This window comes from Salvelinus alpinus, chromosome 12 (assembly GCF_045679555.1).
Source record: "Salvelinus alpinus chromosome 12, SLU_Salpinus.1, whole genome shotgun sequence".
Classification (NCBI taxonomy): domain Eukaryota; kingdom Metazoa; phylum Chordata; class Actinopteri; order Salmoniformes; family Salmonidae; genus Salvelinus; species Salvelinus alpinus.
In genome coordinates this window covers 13,123,650-13,140,281 of record NC_092097.1, presented here as the reverse complement: position 1 = coordinate 13,140,281, position 16,632 = coordinate 13,123,650, and the positions used below count along the sequence as shown (strand labels likewise).

The following is a 16,632-nucleotide window of genomic DNA, read 5'->3' as shown; positions in this document are numbered from 1 at the left end:
GTTCTAGCTACCACTACTAACGAGAGAAAGCATGGGTAGACTGGTCATATGGACGACGCGGTTATGGCGGTCGCGCGTTGGAAGAAGCGCGGCGGCCGTGTGGCGGCTGGGTGGGAGCCTGGATGAGCAGGGCTGGCGGGCGCGCGCCTGGTTGAGTTTGGTGACTGTGTGGCTGCCCCCGCTGAGTACTATGGGGATCAGCGCTCAGCCACAGTAGCCAGAGGCAAGCGGCCCAAAGTAAACAGCTCATTCTGGGGACGGTTCAGTTGAGGAGCTAGCTGCTGTAATTATACTGGTGGTCATGAGAAGATGAATAAGACCAAGACGAGGGAAGGAGGGGAAGAGGGAGGAAAAGACTCCGACCGACAATGACATCAATCTTTATCTGCTACAGATTCCCAAAAGAGCAGTTAACTTGGGGGACCAAAGGGCCGGGATAGGGACTGGGAGGGGAAGTCGGGTAGAGGGTGGAGAGAGTTCAGTTCACACTACTCTGTCTGCACTCTCAAGCCAAAAGTTTTTGGAACATTTTTGGGTTGACTTCCAGAGGCCCCTCGGAAATCATCTCAACACTAGTGAGAGTAGGGTGCTGAAATGTGAAAGTTGGAGCAGAAAAAGAGCCAACAAATACACCTTCTCTTGCTTTAAATCAGAGCTTTGTCTCCTCCACTGCTTTCTAAAAATGTGACCTTGTATGGGTTGTGCGACAAACTAGGGCACCAGTGAGGATTTCCTACACTGGACAACTTGTTACAGCTGTTGATAAGTCTTTGATAATAATCTGCAAAAAAAATAGGTCATTGCATTAAGATATACTATAAGGTGAAACAAAGCTACAGTGCATTCGGAAAGTATTTAGACGCCTTGAATTTTTCCACATTAAAATTGATTAAGTGGTATTTTGCCCTCATCAATCTACACACAATACCCCATAACGACAAAGCAAAAACAGTTGACATTTTTGCTAATTTATAAAAAATAAAAAACTCAAATATTACATTAGGGTTAGGGTTTAGGGTTCGGGTATGACGCTACAAGCTTGGCACACCTGTATTTAGGGAGATTCTCCCATTCTTCTCTGCAGATCCTCTCAAGCTCTGTCAGGTTGGATGGGGAGCGATGCTGCACAGCTATTTTCAGGTCTCTCCAGAGATGTTCGATCGGGTTCAAGTCCGGGCTCTGGCTGGGCCACTCAAGGACATTCAGAGACTTGTCCCGAAGGCACTCCTGCATTGTCTTGGCTGTGTACTTGGGGTCGTTGTCCTATTGGAAGTTGAACCTTCGCCCCCAGTCTGAGGTCCTAAGAGCTCTGGAGCAGGTTTTCAACAAGGATCTCTGTACTTTGCTCCGTTCATCTTTGCCTCAATCCTGACTAGTCTCACAGTCCCTGCCGCTGAAAAACATCCCCACAGCATGATTCTGCCAACACCATGGTTCACCATAGGGATGTTGCCAGGTTTCCGTCAGACGTGACGCCTGGCATTCAGGCCAAACAGTTCAATCTTGTTTTCATCAGACCAGAGAATCTTGTTTCTCATGGTCTGAGAGTCTTAAGGTTCCTTTTGGCAAACTCCAAGCGGGCTGTCATGTGCCTTTTACTGAGGAGTGCCTTCTGTCTGGCCAATCTGCCATAAAGTCCCCCCTTATCTCAGCTCGCTGGTCACCATAGCAGCACTCACCTGTAGCACGCGCTCCAGCAGGTATATCTCTCTGGTCACCCCCAAAACCAATTCTTCCTTTGGCCGCGTCTCCTTCCAGTTCTCTGCTGCCAATGACTGGAATGAACTACAAAAATCTCTGAGACTGGAAACACTTATCTCCCTCACTAGCTTTAAGCACCAGCTGTCAGAGCAGCTCACAGATTACTGCACCTGTACATAGCCCATCTATAATTTAGCCCAAACAACTACCTCACCCCCTACTGTATTTATTTATTTATTTTGCTCCTTTGCACCCCATTATTTCTATCTCTACTTTGCACACTACTTCGCCTTGGCCTTTTTTTTGCCTTTACCTCCCTTATCTCACCTCATTTGCTCACATTGTATATACTTATTTTTCTACTGTATTATTGACTGTATGTTTGTTTTACTCCATGTGTAACTCTGTGTTGTTGTATGTGTCGAACTGTTTTGCTTTATCTTGGCCAGGTCGCAATTGTAAATGAGAACTTGTTCTCAACTTGCCTACCTGGTTAAATAAAGGTGAAATAAAAGATAAATAAATAAAAAAGGCCTGTTTGGTGGAGTGCTGGAGTGATGGTTGTCCCTCTGAAAGGTTCTCCCATCTCCACAGAGGAACTCTGGAGCTGTCAGAGTGAACATCTGGTTCTTGGTCACCTCCCTGACCGATGCCCTTCTCTCCCGATTGCTCAGTTTGGCCGGGCGGCCAGCTCTAGGAAGAGTCTTGGTGGTTCCATACCTCCTCCATTTAAGAATGATAGAGGCCACTGTGTTTTGGGGGAACTTCAATGCTGCAGACATTTTTTGGTACCCTTCCCCAGATCTGTGCCTCGACACAATCCTGTCTCAGCGCTCTACGGACAATTCCTCGACTTTATGGCTTGGTTTTTGCTCTGACATGCACTGTCAACTCTGGGAGCCTATATAGACAGGTGTGTGCCTTTCCAAATCATGTCCAGTCAATTGAATTTACCACAGGTGGACTCCAAAGAAGTTGTAGAAACATCTCAAGGATGATCAATGGAAACAGGATGCACCTGAGCTCAATTTCGAGTCTCATAGTAAAGGGTCTGAATATTTAAGTAAAATAAGGTATTTCGGTTTTTAATATTGAATAAATTAGCAAACATTTCTAGAAAAACTGTTTTTGCTTTGTCATTATGTGGTATTGTGTGTAGATTACTGAGGATATATATATTTCTATCCATTTTAGAATAAGGCTGTAACAAAATGTGTAAAATGTCAAGCATCATCAATGATGTCGCTCTGGCTGCTGGTGATTCTCTGATCCACCTCTACGCAGACGACACCATTCTGTATACCTCTGGCCCTTCTTTGGACACTGTTTTAACAACCTCCAGATGAGCTTCAATGCCATACAACTCTCCTTCTGTGGCCTCCAACTGCTCTTAAATGCAAGTAAAACTAAATGCATGCTCTTCAATCGATCGCTGCCCGCACCTGCCCGCCTGTCCAGCATCACTGCTCTGGACGGTTCTGACTTAGAATATGTGGACAACTACAAATACCTTGGTGTCTGGTTAGACTGTAAACTCTCCTTCCAGACTCACATTAAACATCTCCAATGCAAAATTAAATCTAGAATCGGCTTCCTATTTCGCAACAAGGCATCCTTCTGTCATGCTGCCAAACATACCCTCGTAAAACTGACCATCCTACCGATCCTCGACTTCGGCAATGTCATATATAAAATAGCCTCCAACACTCTACTCAACAAATTGGATGCAGTCTATCACAGTGCCATCCGTTTTGTCACCAAAGCCCCATACACTACCCACCATTGTGACCTGTACGCTCTCGTTGGTTGGCCCTTGCTTCATACTCGTCGCCAAACCCACTGGCTCCAGGTCATCTACAAGTCTCTGCTAGGTAAAGCCCCGCCTTATCTCAGCTCACTGGTCATCATAGCAGCACCCACCTGTAGCACCAGCAGGTATATCTCACTGGTCATTGCAAAATTAAATTGCAAAATTGAATGCTTCTAAAGAGGCACCGTACCTTGATACTTAAAACCCAAATCGATACTGTCATTAACGTGGTTCTTCAATAATTTTACATAACTCTTGTTGGATGCGCATTTGGTTTTCCAGCTGATTAGTTACACCATGATATTTTCACACATCATCATCTGATCCGGAGAGGAATCTTTCAAATGACAGTCAAGGTACGAACAGCTGTTGTGATATTTTTCAAATGACAGTCAAGTGACGAACATCTGTTGTGATAGCGCATGCGATGCAACAACAACCCAAGTGCTGGGAGAAATGTGGTCGCAAGGAACGTCCACAATATTTCTGTGTCTTATTCGTTGCACCGGTGAAGATAGTTGTGCCTGGATCCACGTTGGATCTAATATCCCATCAAATGTATGTTGATCATCTGTTGCGGTCTGCTTGATTAAGGGTCTTGTTAGATTTAACAGAGAAAGAGTCAAAGTAATGAGTTCATGCTGCTGTGCCTCGGATTGGACACGGAGTAGCCAATTTATACATTCTCATGCTTCCTTTAATTATCCGTGATTTCATTTTTGATCCGTTTTTGTGAGAGATGTGGCCAATTTCGTTTGTTTCCCGCCGCTTCAACTGAAGGGTGTTACGTTACTCTGTTGCGGTTAAACCACGTGCGGTTATTACGAGGACGACAACATCTATTGTTGGCTTCAAGTTGGCTTTCCATACAAATCCTTACGTTGAAAAAGGAACCTGGTTTTTGGTCACTTTCTCATTATAAAAACAGCGATGGTGAGATTAATGCTACCGCTATTCGTGACTTTAATATGTGTGCCTGCGTCGGCCACATAGGCTACAGAAAATCGCCATGCATGCATCCAATCTATTTAGTCAGGCAATGTCCACATTATTCTCACATATTTTATAATGTAATAATACTTTGAATATCAATGCATTGGCAAGGCCTAACAAATTCATTATCTTAAAGTGACACTTTTTGCATGCTTTTTTTTGGGGGGGGGGGGGGGGGGTTCTATATTACAACCTATATGTCCAATTATATAAATGATAAAATTGTATAACATTTAGGTCCTTGAAAATTACAATTCAGTAATTAAAACAATCCCTGAAAGTCCTTCATTTTAACTTGCCAGTGTCTGTATGAACCCTGCTTAAAGGATGTATAGTCCTAGACCTATGTTGTTGAATAGCTGGAGTTATGGGACAATTTGCATATCTATTGCTCGAAGTACACATGTGGAACTGCATGAAAATCCTTTTTAGTTTGGGATCAACATTTCAAAATGGTTTGAAACCAATGTCACACATTTGCCCCATTATTTATAGAAAGACCCATATGCCTTAAAGATAGTTCCATGTGGGTTCAGGGAAAAGGCTTATGACAAACTGTATCTCCAAACTAAACTGGAAGTAAACCTTCAAGGAAATGGGAATTTTAAAAGTAGCTGCAGACCTGCAAGCCAGAACACTAAAGCATGTCTGCTTTTGTACATGTGTGCTTTTCTGCTTGTCTATCTTCTTATTTTGCCAGAGAAACCTTCAAGGAACCTGCGATGCTGGCCAATTAGCAATACAACTTTATGCTGTTTTTTTACTAGCGCAGAACACATACTGTATACCTTTGTTCACTCTATAGCAGCTAGACTGAAGGCACTGTATCTTTTAAAGGGCTTCTACTTGTGTCCTATAATCGTTATTATTTAACTTCCAAGATTATTATTCTTTAACTTTAACTTGAAGTTTAGACTAAAATGAACTCCTAGAGTCATGACATTGTAATAACCATAGAATATGTAGTAGAACTTCCATGTTCTCCATCATACAGTGCCTTCGGAAAGTATTCAGACCCCTTCTCCACATTTTGTTATGTTACAGCCTTATTCTAAAATGTATTAAATTATTTGTTTTCCCTCATCAATCTACACACAATACACCATACTGACAAAGAGAAAACAGGTTTTTAGAAATGCAGGAACTTGGCCTGTGTGTCACCTCATATTTATACCCCAGCGAAACAGGAAGTTATGGCTTACCACTTAAGTGTTCCTAATCACTTAGTTGAACTTAACGTGAAATATGAATGGGAATTACTTCAATTAGATTTTACTCATAAGAATTTCTAGGGGTACCAATAATTGTGGAACACATTTCAGAGAAAAATATTTATTTCACATTCACATTTTTTTCAATAATTTTACAATTAAAGGTTCAATTTTTGTGAATATTTTTGAATGAAAGACCAAGAGGATAAACAGCAAAGATTTTTTTTTCACAGTCCATTTTGCTCATATTTACCAAGGGTGCTAATATTAGTGGAGGGCACTGTATGTAAATGTCATATAAAAATCTTTTTTTCAAAACAAAACAAAAAGTTTTTTTTCTTTGTTATTATGGGGTATTTTGTGTAGATTGATGAGGGGGAAAAAAACATTTAATCAATTTTAGAATAAGGCTGTAACGTAACAAAATGTGGAAAAAGTCTAGGGATCTGAATACTTTCCGAATGCACTGTATGTTGAGGAAGGGGACGAGATGATTCTGTTCTGAATCCCCATCTCTGGAGGCATGCTGTTTGGCTGCTGTTATTTGCGTCATTAGCCACCCAATGAGCATGCCAGGAGTTGAGCTACAGTAGGAAGAAGAGATCAATGTTTAGGCTGTAGGAGCTCCACCGTGAATAAATAATTCACAATGGTAGCTACAGCTCTGCTAAATACTTTATTTAGTATTTTGGCTTTGTAGTAACATCATTTTCTTCATAGAGCTATGGACATGGACTTCACTTTCAACAGTCTTAGCAAACTCCCAAACTGGCTTTTACTATGCATTACCCTCTGGAAGTCAAAGGGGAGGGTAAACTATTGTGTTGGGGAAGCTACTCTGAAAAGATAGTTTACCAAGTTACCAAAGAAGTTCAGCTACACCAAATCTACCCTGAAGAAAAATATTGTTTACTTAACTAAAGTTATTTTGAAAAGGTAGTTTACTAAATCCAAACTACATTGTGAAAATGATTTGATCTAAATCTGAAATGTCATAGACTACAAACTGCAAGACAGAGCACTCTGGAGTCAGATGTTAGCAGAATGTGTACCACCAAGCTACTGCAAAATGTTGTTCAATTACTAGTTGAACCACATGTAGTTCACTACTCCCCAACACTGGCCAACTGCTTCTTCAATGCTCGCCTTACATGGCCTCCATGTCCCTTGGTGTTAGTTAAGATACCAGTCCCTGACCCCGCTCTTCCTGTGATCCACACATGGCCCTGACTGCAACCCGGCTCTGATTAACAAATTAACAAGCTCCTTGAGCTGATCCTGGATCAGGTAGAGGTGCAGGAGTATGTGACCCTGACGCAGGGATTAAGTCTCCTTTATGTCCAGATTACACAGCACTTACTCCCTGAGCTGAGGGGACGTCAGGTGTGTCCCTGCAGATTAGCACAAAGCTCCTGGTAATGAAAGAAAGGATACCCGGTGCTGCCTCTGGCGCCTTTGAAGTCAGACCAGTCAGGCTGAATAAAAGGCATTCCCCTCCCTTTCCCTCTCCTACCCAGGATGGGAGGAGCCCCAGAGGAGCTGGAGCCAGACTCCCAGAGTCCAGTAGATAGGGCTGAGATTAGCCCAACCTGGCCCGCACCCCTCTCCCTCGCTCTCCTCCTCTTGACTCCCCCTCTACCTTTTCTTTCTCCCTCTCTCTTCAAGGGCTTTATTGGCATGGGAAACATATGTTTACATTGACAAAGCAAGTGAAATGAATCATAAACAAAAGTGAAGTAAACAAATCAGAAATGAATAAACATTACACTCACAAAAGTTGAAAAGAAAGAGAGACATTTCAGATGTCATATTATGGCTATATAGAGTGTTGTAACGAGGTGCAAATACACGTTTACCCAACAAGGTAGAAAGGAGTTCCAACCTCCCTGACAGACAGAGGTGAGGTGAGGAGGAGGACAGAGCCTCCTCTGGAAGTAGTCCAGTGATTTTTAGAAGGTTAGACTTGGAGGCTGGGCCCTGGTTGAGAAAGGTGGAGGCGCATACAGGGGGGGGGAGGCTGGGCCCTGGTTGAGAAAGGTGGAGGCGCATACAGGGGGAAGGAGGCTGGGCCCTGGTTGAGAAAGGTGGAGGCGCATACAGGGGGAGGGAGGCTGGGCCCTGGTTGAGAAAGGTGGAGGCGCATACAGGGGGAGGGAGGCTGGGCCCTGGTTGAGAAAGGTGGAGGCGCATACAGGGGGAGGGCGACAGGGTTCTGGGTGCATTATACAGACACGCGGGAGAGCAGAGCTTTTCTTCCACTGAGAGGGATAACCTGGCATGGAGAAAGGGTCAGAAATAGTTCTCCCTGGAACGCTCACAGACATTAAATACGGATTTAAATGAAACAGTGTTGAAAACCATAATACGCCCCCCACAGAGGTTCTGGTTTTACGTGTGGCTGTTGAAAGAACAAGCTAAGGACAAGCGAGGTAAAAAATGTGAACTCAGAAGTGATGAAACTCAAACGTAATTAGAAAGTCTGAAGCAGGACAAACAGAGAGAGCTAAAACTAGCAGCAGTAATAACCAGAGATAGCTAGTTATAGTCCACTCCATGTCAGAGCCGAGGTTGGAGGCTCGTCACTGATGGACACATCTGACGTCGCAATAATAAGAAGGATTGAGACATTGCGCATGCATGTGCACACACACAACGCAAACTAAAGATAGGCTGTCTTGGTTCAAAACATGTAGGAGTCTCACCTACCAACCAACCAACCCCCACTTTCCTCTCCCCTACCCTCCTCTCTAATGCCTTTCTCTTCTATCCTCTCAAATCAAATGTTATTCGTCACATACACATTTTCAGCAGATGTTATTGCGGGTGTAGCGAAATGATTGTGTTCCTAGCTCCAACAGTGCAGTAGAATCTAACAATTCACAAGAATAAACACAAATCAGTAAAAGAATGGATTTAAGAAATATATAAATATTAGGACGAGCAATGTCGGAGTGGCATTGATTCAAATACAGTAGAATAGAATACAGTATATACATATGAGATGAGTAAAGCAGAATGTAAACATTATTAAAGTGACTAGTGTTCCATTATTAAAGTAGCCAGTCATTCCATGTCTATGTATATAGGGCAACAGCCTCTAAGGTGCAGGGTTCAGTAACCGGGAGGTAGCCGGCTAGTGATGGCTATTTAACAGTCTGATGGCCTTGAGATAGAAGCTGTTTTTCAGTCTCTCGGTCCCAGCTTTGATGCACCTGTTTGGACCTCGCCTTCTGGATGATGCGGGGTGAACAGGCCATGGCTCAGGTGTTTGATGCCCTTGATGATCTTTTTGGCCTTCCTGTGACATCGGGTGCTGTACGTGTCCTGGAGGGCAGGCCGTGTGCCCGTGGTGATGCGTTGGACATACCACATGCGGGCTGTGCAGTTGCCGTACCAGGCGGTGATTACAGCCCGACAGGATGATCTCAATTGTGCTTCTGTAAAAGTTTGTGAGGGTCTTAGGGGCCAAGACAAATTTCTTCAGCCTCCTGAGGTTGCGCCTTCTTCATCACACTGTCTGTGAGGGTGGACCATTTCAGTTTTTCAGTGATGTGTACGCTGAGGAACTTGAAGCTTTCCACCTTCTCTGCAGCTGTCCCGTCCATGTGGATAGGGGCATGCTCCCTCTGTGGTTTCCTGAAGTCCACGATCAGCTCCTTCATTTTGTTGACATTGAGGGAGAGGTTATTTTCCTGGCACCACTCCGCCAGTGCCGTCACCTCCTCCCTGTAGGCTGTCTCGTCATTGTTGGTAATCAGGCCTACAACTGTTGTGTTGTCTGCAAACATGATGATTGAGTTGGAGGCGTGCGTGGCCACGCAGTCATGGGTGAACAGCGAGTACAGGAGCGGGCTGAGCACGCACCCTTGTGGGGCCCCAGTGTTGAGGATCAGCAAAGTGGAGGTGTTGTTTCCTACCTTCACTACCCGTCAATAAGTCCAGGACCCAGTTGCACAAGGGTTCAGACCCAGGTCCTCGAGCTTAATGATGAGCTTGGAGGGTACTATGGTGTTGAATGCTGAGATAGAGTCAAGAAACAGCATTCATACATAGGTATTCCTCTTGTCCAGATCGGATGGGGCAGTATGCAGTGCGATGGCATCGTCTGTGGATCTATTGGGGCGGTAAGCAAATTGAAGTGGGTCTAGGGTGACAGGTAAGGTAGAGGTGATATGATCCTTAACTAGCCTCTCAAAGCACTTCATGATGACAGAAGTGAGTGCTACGGAGTGATAGTAATTTAGTTAAGTTCCCTTTGCTTTCTTGGGTACAGGAACAATGGTGTACATCTCGAAGCAAGTTGGGACACTGGGATAGCAAGAGATTGAATATGTCCGTAAATATGTCCACTCTGAGGACGCAGCTAGGGATGCCGTCTGGGCTGGGAGCCTTGCGAGGGTTAACACGCTTAAATGTTTTACTCACATCGGCCAGCTAGGGATGCCGTCTGGGCTGGGAGCCTTGCGAGGTTTAACACGCTTGAATGTCTTATTCAAGTCGGCCATGGAGAACGAGAGCCCACAGTCCTTGGGAGCGGGCCGCGTCGGTGACACTGTGTTATCCTCAAAGTGGGCGAACAAGGTGTTTGTCCGGGAGCAAGACGCCGGTGTCCGTGATGTGGCTGGTTTTCCATTTGTAATCCGGGATTGTCTGTAGACCCTGCCACTCCTGTCACCCTTCCATCACCTTCCCGATTCCTTCCTCTTTTAACATAATTCCCACCTGATTTCAAGCATTTGTCCACAGTTACAATTAATGACTTTGTTTTGGGCAAAACAAGTTTTTTAAATCCCAACACTCATTAAAACTAATGCTCACTGGTATCGGAGTCACAGTGTAATCTCTGGGGGGACAGAGAATGTTCTGGGGAGGATTCATTTCTTCCTAGCAGCTGTCAGTGATTCTTAAAATACGTATTGTCCATCACTTCCTATCCCATCCAGAATCTAGTGCTTGGACAGCCAGAGCTCAACTCCCTGTATCCCCTCCATCAATGGGACGTTACTCATCAACAGTGGGAGCTGCTGAAATCTGTGTTGCCCTGACTAACCCTAACCCTTCATCAACTCTGCACTTTTCCCTCCCTACCTGGCTGTCTGTGCTGCTGCTGGAGGGACTCGGAGAGAGTGAGAGAGCGAGAGAGAGAGAGAGAGGGGATGGGAGAGGGTGGGAGTGCAAGAGAGTCAGAGAGGGAGGATTGCTCAGGATAAACTGTGTCCATGAGGGCAGCAGATGGCATTGACTGGGTGAGGGGTGGGGGCTTATTATCTTCACTATCTGCATTGCTTGGCACATTATTCACCTCCTCTACTCTGCTCCTGTTAACAGACCACTGCTCCTCCTCACTGGTCTCCAGTACAGTAGGCTGACACTGAAGACAGCATGAGACTTCTCTCCCTCTGATCTACTGTTTGAAGAGGTAGGGTTTCGGATGTTTTCTGAAGATGGACAGGGACTCTGCTGTCCTAGCTTCAAGGGGAAGCTGGTTCCACCATTGGGCTGCCAGGAAAGAGAAGAATTTGGACTGGGCTGAGCGGGTGAGAGGACCAAGAGACCAGAGGTGGCGTACTCGGGTTGGGGTGTAGGGTTTGAGCAGAGCCTGAAGGTAGGGCGGGGCAGTTCATTTTGCTGCGCCGTAGGCAAGAACCATGGTCTTGTAGTGGATGCGAGCTTTGACTGGAGGCCAGTAGAGTGTGCGGAGGAGCGGGATGATTTGGGAGAATTTGTGAAGGTTGAACACTAAGCGGACTGCAGCGTTCTGGATAAGTTCCAGGGGTTTGATGGCACAAGAGGGGGACCCAGCCAACAGCGAGTTGCAGTAGTCCAGACAGGAGATGACAAGTGCCTGGATTAGGACCTGCGCCGCTTCCTGTGTGCAGTGAGGTCATACTCTACGGATGTTGTAGAGCATGAACCTGCAGGAGCGAGTCATTGTTTTGATGTTTGTAGAAAACGACAGGGAGTTGTACAGGGTCACACCGAGGTTCTTTGTACTCTGGGAGGGGGGACACCGTGGCGTTGTCAACCGTGATGGAGAGGTCTTGGAGCGGGCAGGCCTTCTCTGGGAGGAAGAGCAGCTCTGTCTTGTCGAGGTTGAGCTTGAGGTGGTGTGACGAACATCCAAGCTGAGATATCTGCCAGGCACGCAGGGATGTGTGTCGCCACCTGGGTGTCAGAAGGGGAAAAGAGAAAAATAGTTGAACGTCATCCGCATAGCAATGATAGGAGAGACCATATAAGGATATGACGGAGCCAAGTGATTTGGTGTAAAGAGAGAAGAGGAGAGGGCCTAAAACAGAGCCCTGTGGGACACCAGTAGTGAGAGTATGTGGTAAAGACACAGATCCTCTCCACGTCACCTTGTAGGAGCAGCCTGACAGGTAGGATGCAATCCAAGAGTGTGTAGAGCCTGAAACGCCCAGCCCTGAGAGGGTGGAGAGGAGTAACTTATGGTTCACAGTGTCAAAGACAGCAGATAGATCTAGGAGGATGAGAACAGAAGAGCAAGAGTCACATTTGGCAGGAGAGCCTCCGTGACACAGAGAAGAGCAGTCTCGGCTGAGTGACCTGTATTGAAGCCTGTCTGGTTAGGGTCAAGAAAGTCGTACAGAGAGAGATAGCGAGAGATTTGGTCAGAGACAGCACGTACAAGTGTTTTGGAAAGAAAATAAAAAAGGGATACCGGTCTGTAGTTTTTGACATCAAAGGGCTCAGGTGTTGGAATTCCATGGATAGAGAACATACAATTATAGGTTCAAATCTCACTGATGCCTTGTCACAATTATTTCTTAAATGGTTGCATTATTAATGCCTAAGGAAATTCATTTTCATGTATCCCATCTGTGCTTGGAGTAAAAAAAAAAATGGCCCAAAATAAGCTAGAAGTGTCATTAAAAGTGTTATTGAAACATTCAGTGAACATTTTCAGGAAGTTATTAAAAAACCTACAAATAAACCTTTAATTTCCGTTCTCTGAGCATTAATAAAATCTCCCAGGAAAACTTTCAAGGAACCAGAGTAAAACGTTCTCAGAACCTCCTTGCAACCTAAAAATAAACGTTCCCAGGACAGGTAAAATATTCACTTCTGTTCTCAGAATGTTTAAAAAACGTTTTACCAGTCAGGAAACCAATGTGCAACCAAAAACACGAGTTCTAACAATTTCCAAGCCACTAAATGTGCTAGTTGCGCATTGACTGAAGTGGATACAGATACATGTTTCCTGAACATTACTAAAGCCCCAATACGAGGTCCAGACGACACAATGAGCTTCAACACTATGGAGTTGCCTCTCTTCTGTTCTGACTGTGCTAAATATGACCTCACCCATCACCCCCAGAACAAACAAGCACAGACAGGCCCTATATTTACAAGAGCTGTCCCAGTCCCAGCCAGGCTACAGCCACACTACCACAGTTTGTTTTAACATGGCAGCCAGCGGGCTCCTTAGCATTACGCCCTCCTCCTACCCAGCAGCCCCTGCAATGGCTCCCTAACCAGGTCCGCATAAACAAAATTAGGTTTGGAGACTTTCTGCAAATTTTGTTTGCCTGACAAGTATGTTTATGTCGACCTTGTAAAAATATACACATTACAGAACATTTAGTTAAACAAATATGATCAGAGATCAGCTGCAGTATTCTGCTCTGCTGTACATTGATGAAAGTGAGTGTTCAGTTAACTGGCTAGTGAACATGAATATGATCTCTCTCTCTGGTTGTGCATGAAGTGAGAGAAAGTGAGCAAGAGCGAGCGAGCCGAGAGAGAAAAGAGCGAGCGAGCTGAGAGAGAAAAGAGCGCAAATGTATAAGCAAACCAACTTCAGAAATATTGGCCCTAAAGGATGTGTGGTCTGGGCAAAGTGGATGAAGGTTTGGAGCAGAAACTACGTTGAAAGTGAAGCTCTATACTTCACAATGTGTGCTACTCCCCAGAACTGCTGGATGTCTGGCCGGCCCCTATAAAGAACCCAGATCAGATGCACTGTTTAATACTACGGCCTAAATCAACCCTCCAAACATGGTCTCTCTCCCAGTCTCTGAGCGATGTAGCTCTTTCTTCTTAGGACATTCAGTAAGAGCAAATCTAATATGCGGTTCAACACTGTCGACGTCGAGCAAAACAACCAGAGCAAAGATAGAAAGGCCTGACTCAGTTCAGACTTCCTGGCCTTTATTTCCTGGAGTGGTAAATCAGAGGTGCACTCTGGGAATCTTAGACCTGTACATCAGGCCCTTCAGCCCGTCTGAGTTCTCCTCATGATGGAGGTCATATTTTCTTCTTCTGCCAGACCTGGAACACGAGTGCTCCTATCACCAGCTCCCCAACCTCCTGCTGCTTCTCTACATGCCCAGAGGCTGGGTTACATAAGCAGGCGGGGGGGGGGGGGGGGGAGCAGAGGAGATTGGTGTGGGGTGGGGATGGGGGGCGTCTGGTGGAGGAGTGTCGTCCGTCTGCATGTTTTTGAGTGGCCTGTCTGTCCAAACCCACTCCTCCCAGTGACCTGGTGGCCCCGGGCCCCTCTGATCGACATGGCTACTGCTTTCACACCAAACACTGCCGTCATGGCCCAGCCTCACTCCTCTCTTTTGAAGTCCTCTCGGAGGTTTACCTCCCTTCCTCTTGAAGCCCAAAGTATCCGCCACAGCAGGATTAGAGCAGCCAGCCAGTTTCCCAGGTGCTATTACCCTTGTAGTAATCACAGACACACTGGAAGTTGCTCTTTAGCCAGGATTATGCAAAGGAGTAAGTCAATACAGGTTAAGTCTCTATTATCACTAAGCCAATACTGCGAGCGCTAAATTGTCGGCAGAAAATGGCTCTTTTTTCCACGGCAGCAGAATAGAGAGGAGATAGCATCACATGGCACCAGTAATCAGTGGCATGGTTTGACTGACACACTGGATTACTTCATGATAGACAGGTTGGGGAATGCGAGCTCACCGCTAACAATTTTTCAAAAGCAGCCCAACTCAACGGGCTGTCAAAACAACAAGTATCCAAAAAGGATATCACACACATACCTGCACAGGGGGAGAGAGAGAGGATGGGGGAATCCGCACTGTGACACTCTACTTACATGGCAGATCAAAAAGGCTTTAAGGAAGGGCAGTCTTTCTTACCTGCGGAGAAAGAAAGAAAAGAGAGCGAGAGGTAGGAATATGTTAATACTTTTGCACGTTATTTGATAGGGAGGCATGTATAGTAATTGGAGTGTGTCAGGGACAGGCTGTAGGTTATGCTCATCATTTAGAGTGGTGAGGCCTGAGGCAAGAGGGTGAGCTGTTGGCCTTATTTGGTGCGGAGTGTGGGTTCTCTCCGAGTCCGTCTCTGTTTAATAACACAGTGCCTGGGCTGGTCTCAGCTGGTCAGGCAGCCTGACAGGCAGCAGAGTCTCCCCCAGAATTCACTCTTATCTACAGGCTACTCATCATCCCACACACAGATATACATTCTAACAACAGACAACCTACACTTTATTGTCATAGACGTATGCACAAAAGTATGTGGGCACCTGCTCGTCGAACATCTCATTCCAAAATCATGGGAATTAATATGGAGTTGGTCCCCCCCTTTGCTGCTATAACAGCCTCTGCTCTTCTGGGAAGGCTTCCCACTAGATGTTGGAACATTGATGCGGGGACTTGCTTCCATTCAGCCACAAGAGCATTAGTGAGGTCGGGAACTGATATTGGGGCGATTTGGCCTGGCTCACAGTCGGCGTTCTAATTCATCCCAAAAGGTGTTTGATGGAGTTGAGGTCAGGGCTCTGTGTAGGCTAGTCAAGTTCTTCCATTCTTCCATCTCAACAAACCATTTCTGTATGGACCTCGATTTGTGTATGGGAGCATTTATATGTTGAAACAGATAAGGGTCTTCCCCAAACTCTTGCCACAAAGTTGGAAGCACAGAATCGTCTAGAATGTTAATCTTTACGCTGTAGCATTAACATTTCCCTTCACTGGAACTAAGGGGCATAGCCCGAACCATGAAAAACAGCCCCAGACCATTATTTATCCTCCACCAAACTTTACAGTTGGCACTATGCATTCGTGCAGGCAGCATTCTCCCGGCATCCGCCAAAGCCAGATTCGTCCGTCGGGCTGCCAGATGGTGAAGCGTAATTCATCACTCCAGAGAATGTGTTTCCACTGCTCCAGAGTCCATCGGTGGTGAGCTTTACAACACTCCAGCCGACGCATGGCATTGCGCATTGTGATCTTAGGCTTGTGTGCGGCTCCTCGCCATGGAAACCCATTTCATGAAGCTCCCGATGAACAGTTCTTGTGCTGACGTTGCTTCCAGAGGCAGTTTAGAACTCGGTAGTGAGTGTTGCAACTGAGGACAGACAATTTTTATGCACTCGTCGGTCCCGTTCTGTGAGCTTGTGTGGCCTACCACTTCATGGCTGAGCCATTGTTGCTCCTAGACGTTTCCACTTCACAATAACAGCACTTACAGTTGACCGGGGCAGCTCTAGCAGGGCAGACATTTTACCAACTGACTTGTTGGAAAGGTGGCATCCTATGACGGTGCCACGTTGAAAGTCACTGAGCTCTTCAGTAAGGCCATTCTACTGCCAATGTTTGTTTATGGAGATTGCATGGCTGTGTGCTTGATTTTATACACCTTGTCAGGTGTGGCTGAAATAGCCAAATCCACTAATTTGAAGGGGTGTCCACATACTTTTGTAAATATATAGTAACATTTTCATATGACTAATGTATGCAATTATACCAGTATCGCGAAACTCGTTTGTATCATGGCAAGGAAACAAAATACGGTGTTGGAAACAAACATTATATTGTCATCCAGCTATAGCACACAATATTTTACATACAGTACTATTTTACATACAGTTTTTAAAGGACCAGAGAGTTTAGTCTGCTTCGTGTTTTCACTTTTGCCATGGAAAAA

At 45.4% G+C, this 16,632-nt stretch overlaps 1 protein-coding gene across 1 annotated transcript in view; it reads right to left on the bottom strand.

Annotated features, from left to right (window-relative positions):
- Window positions 1-16,632, bottom strand: part of LOC139535558 (E3 ubiquitin-protein ligase PDZRN3-B-like) — a 124,805-nt gene that overhangs the window by 49,143 nt on the left and 59,030 nt on the right. The window lies entirely within an intron of this gene.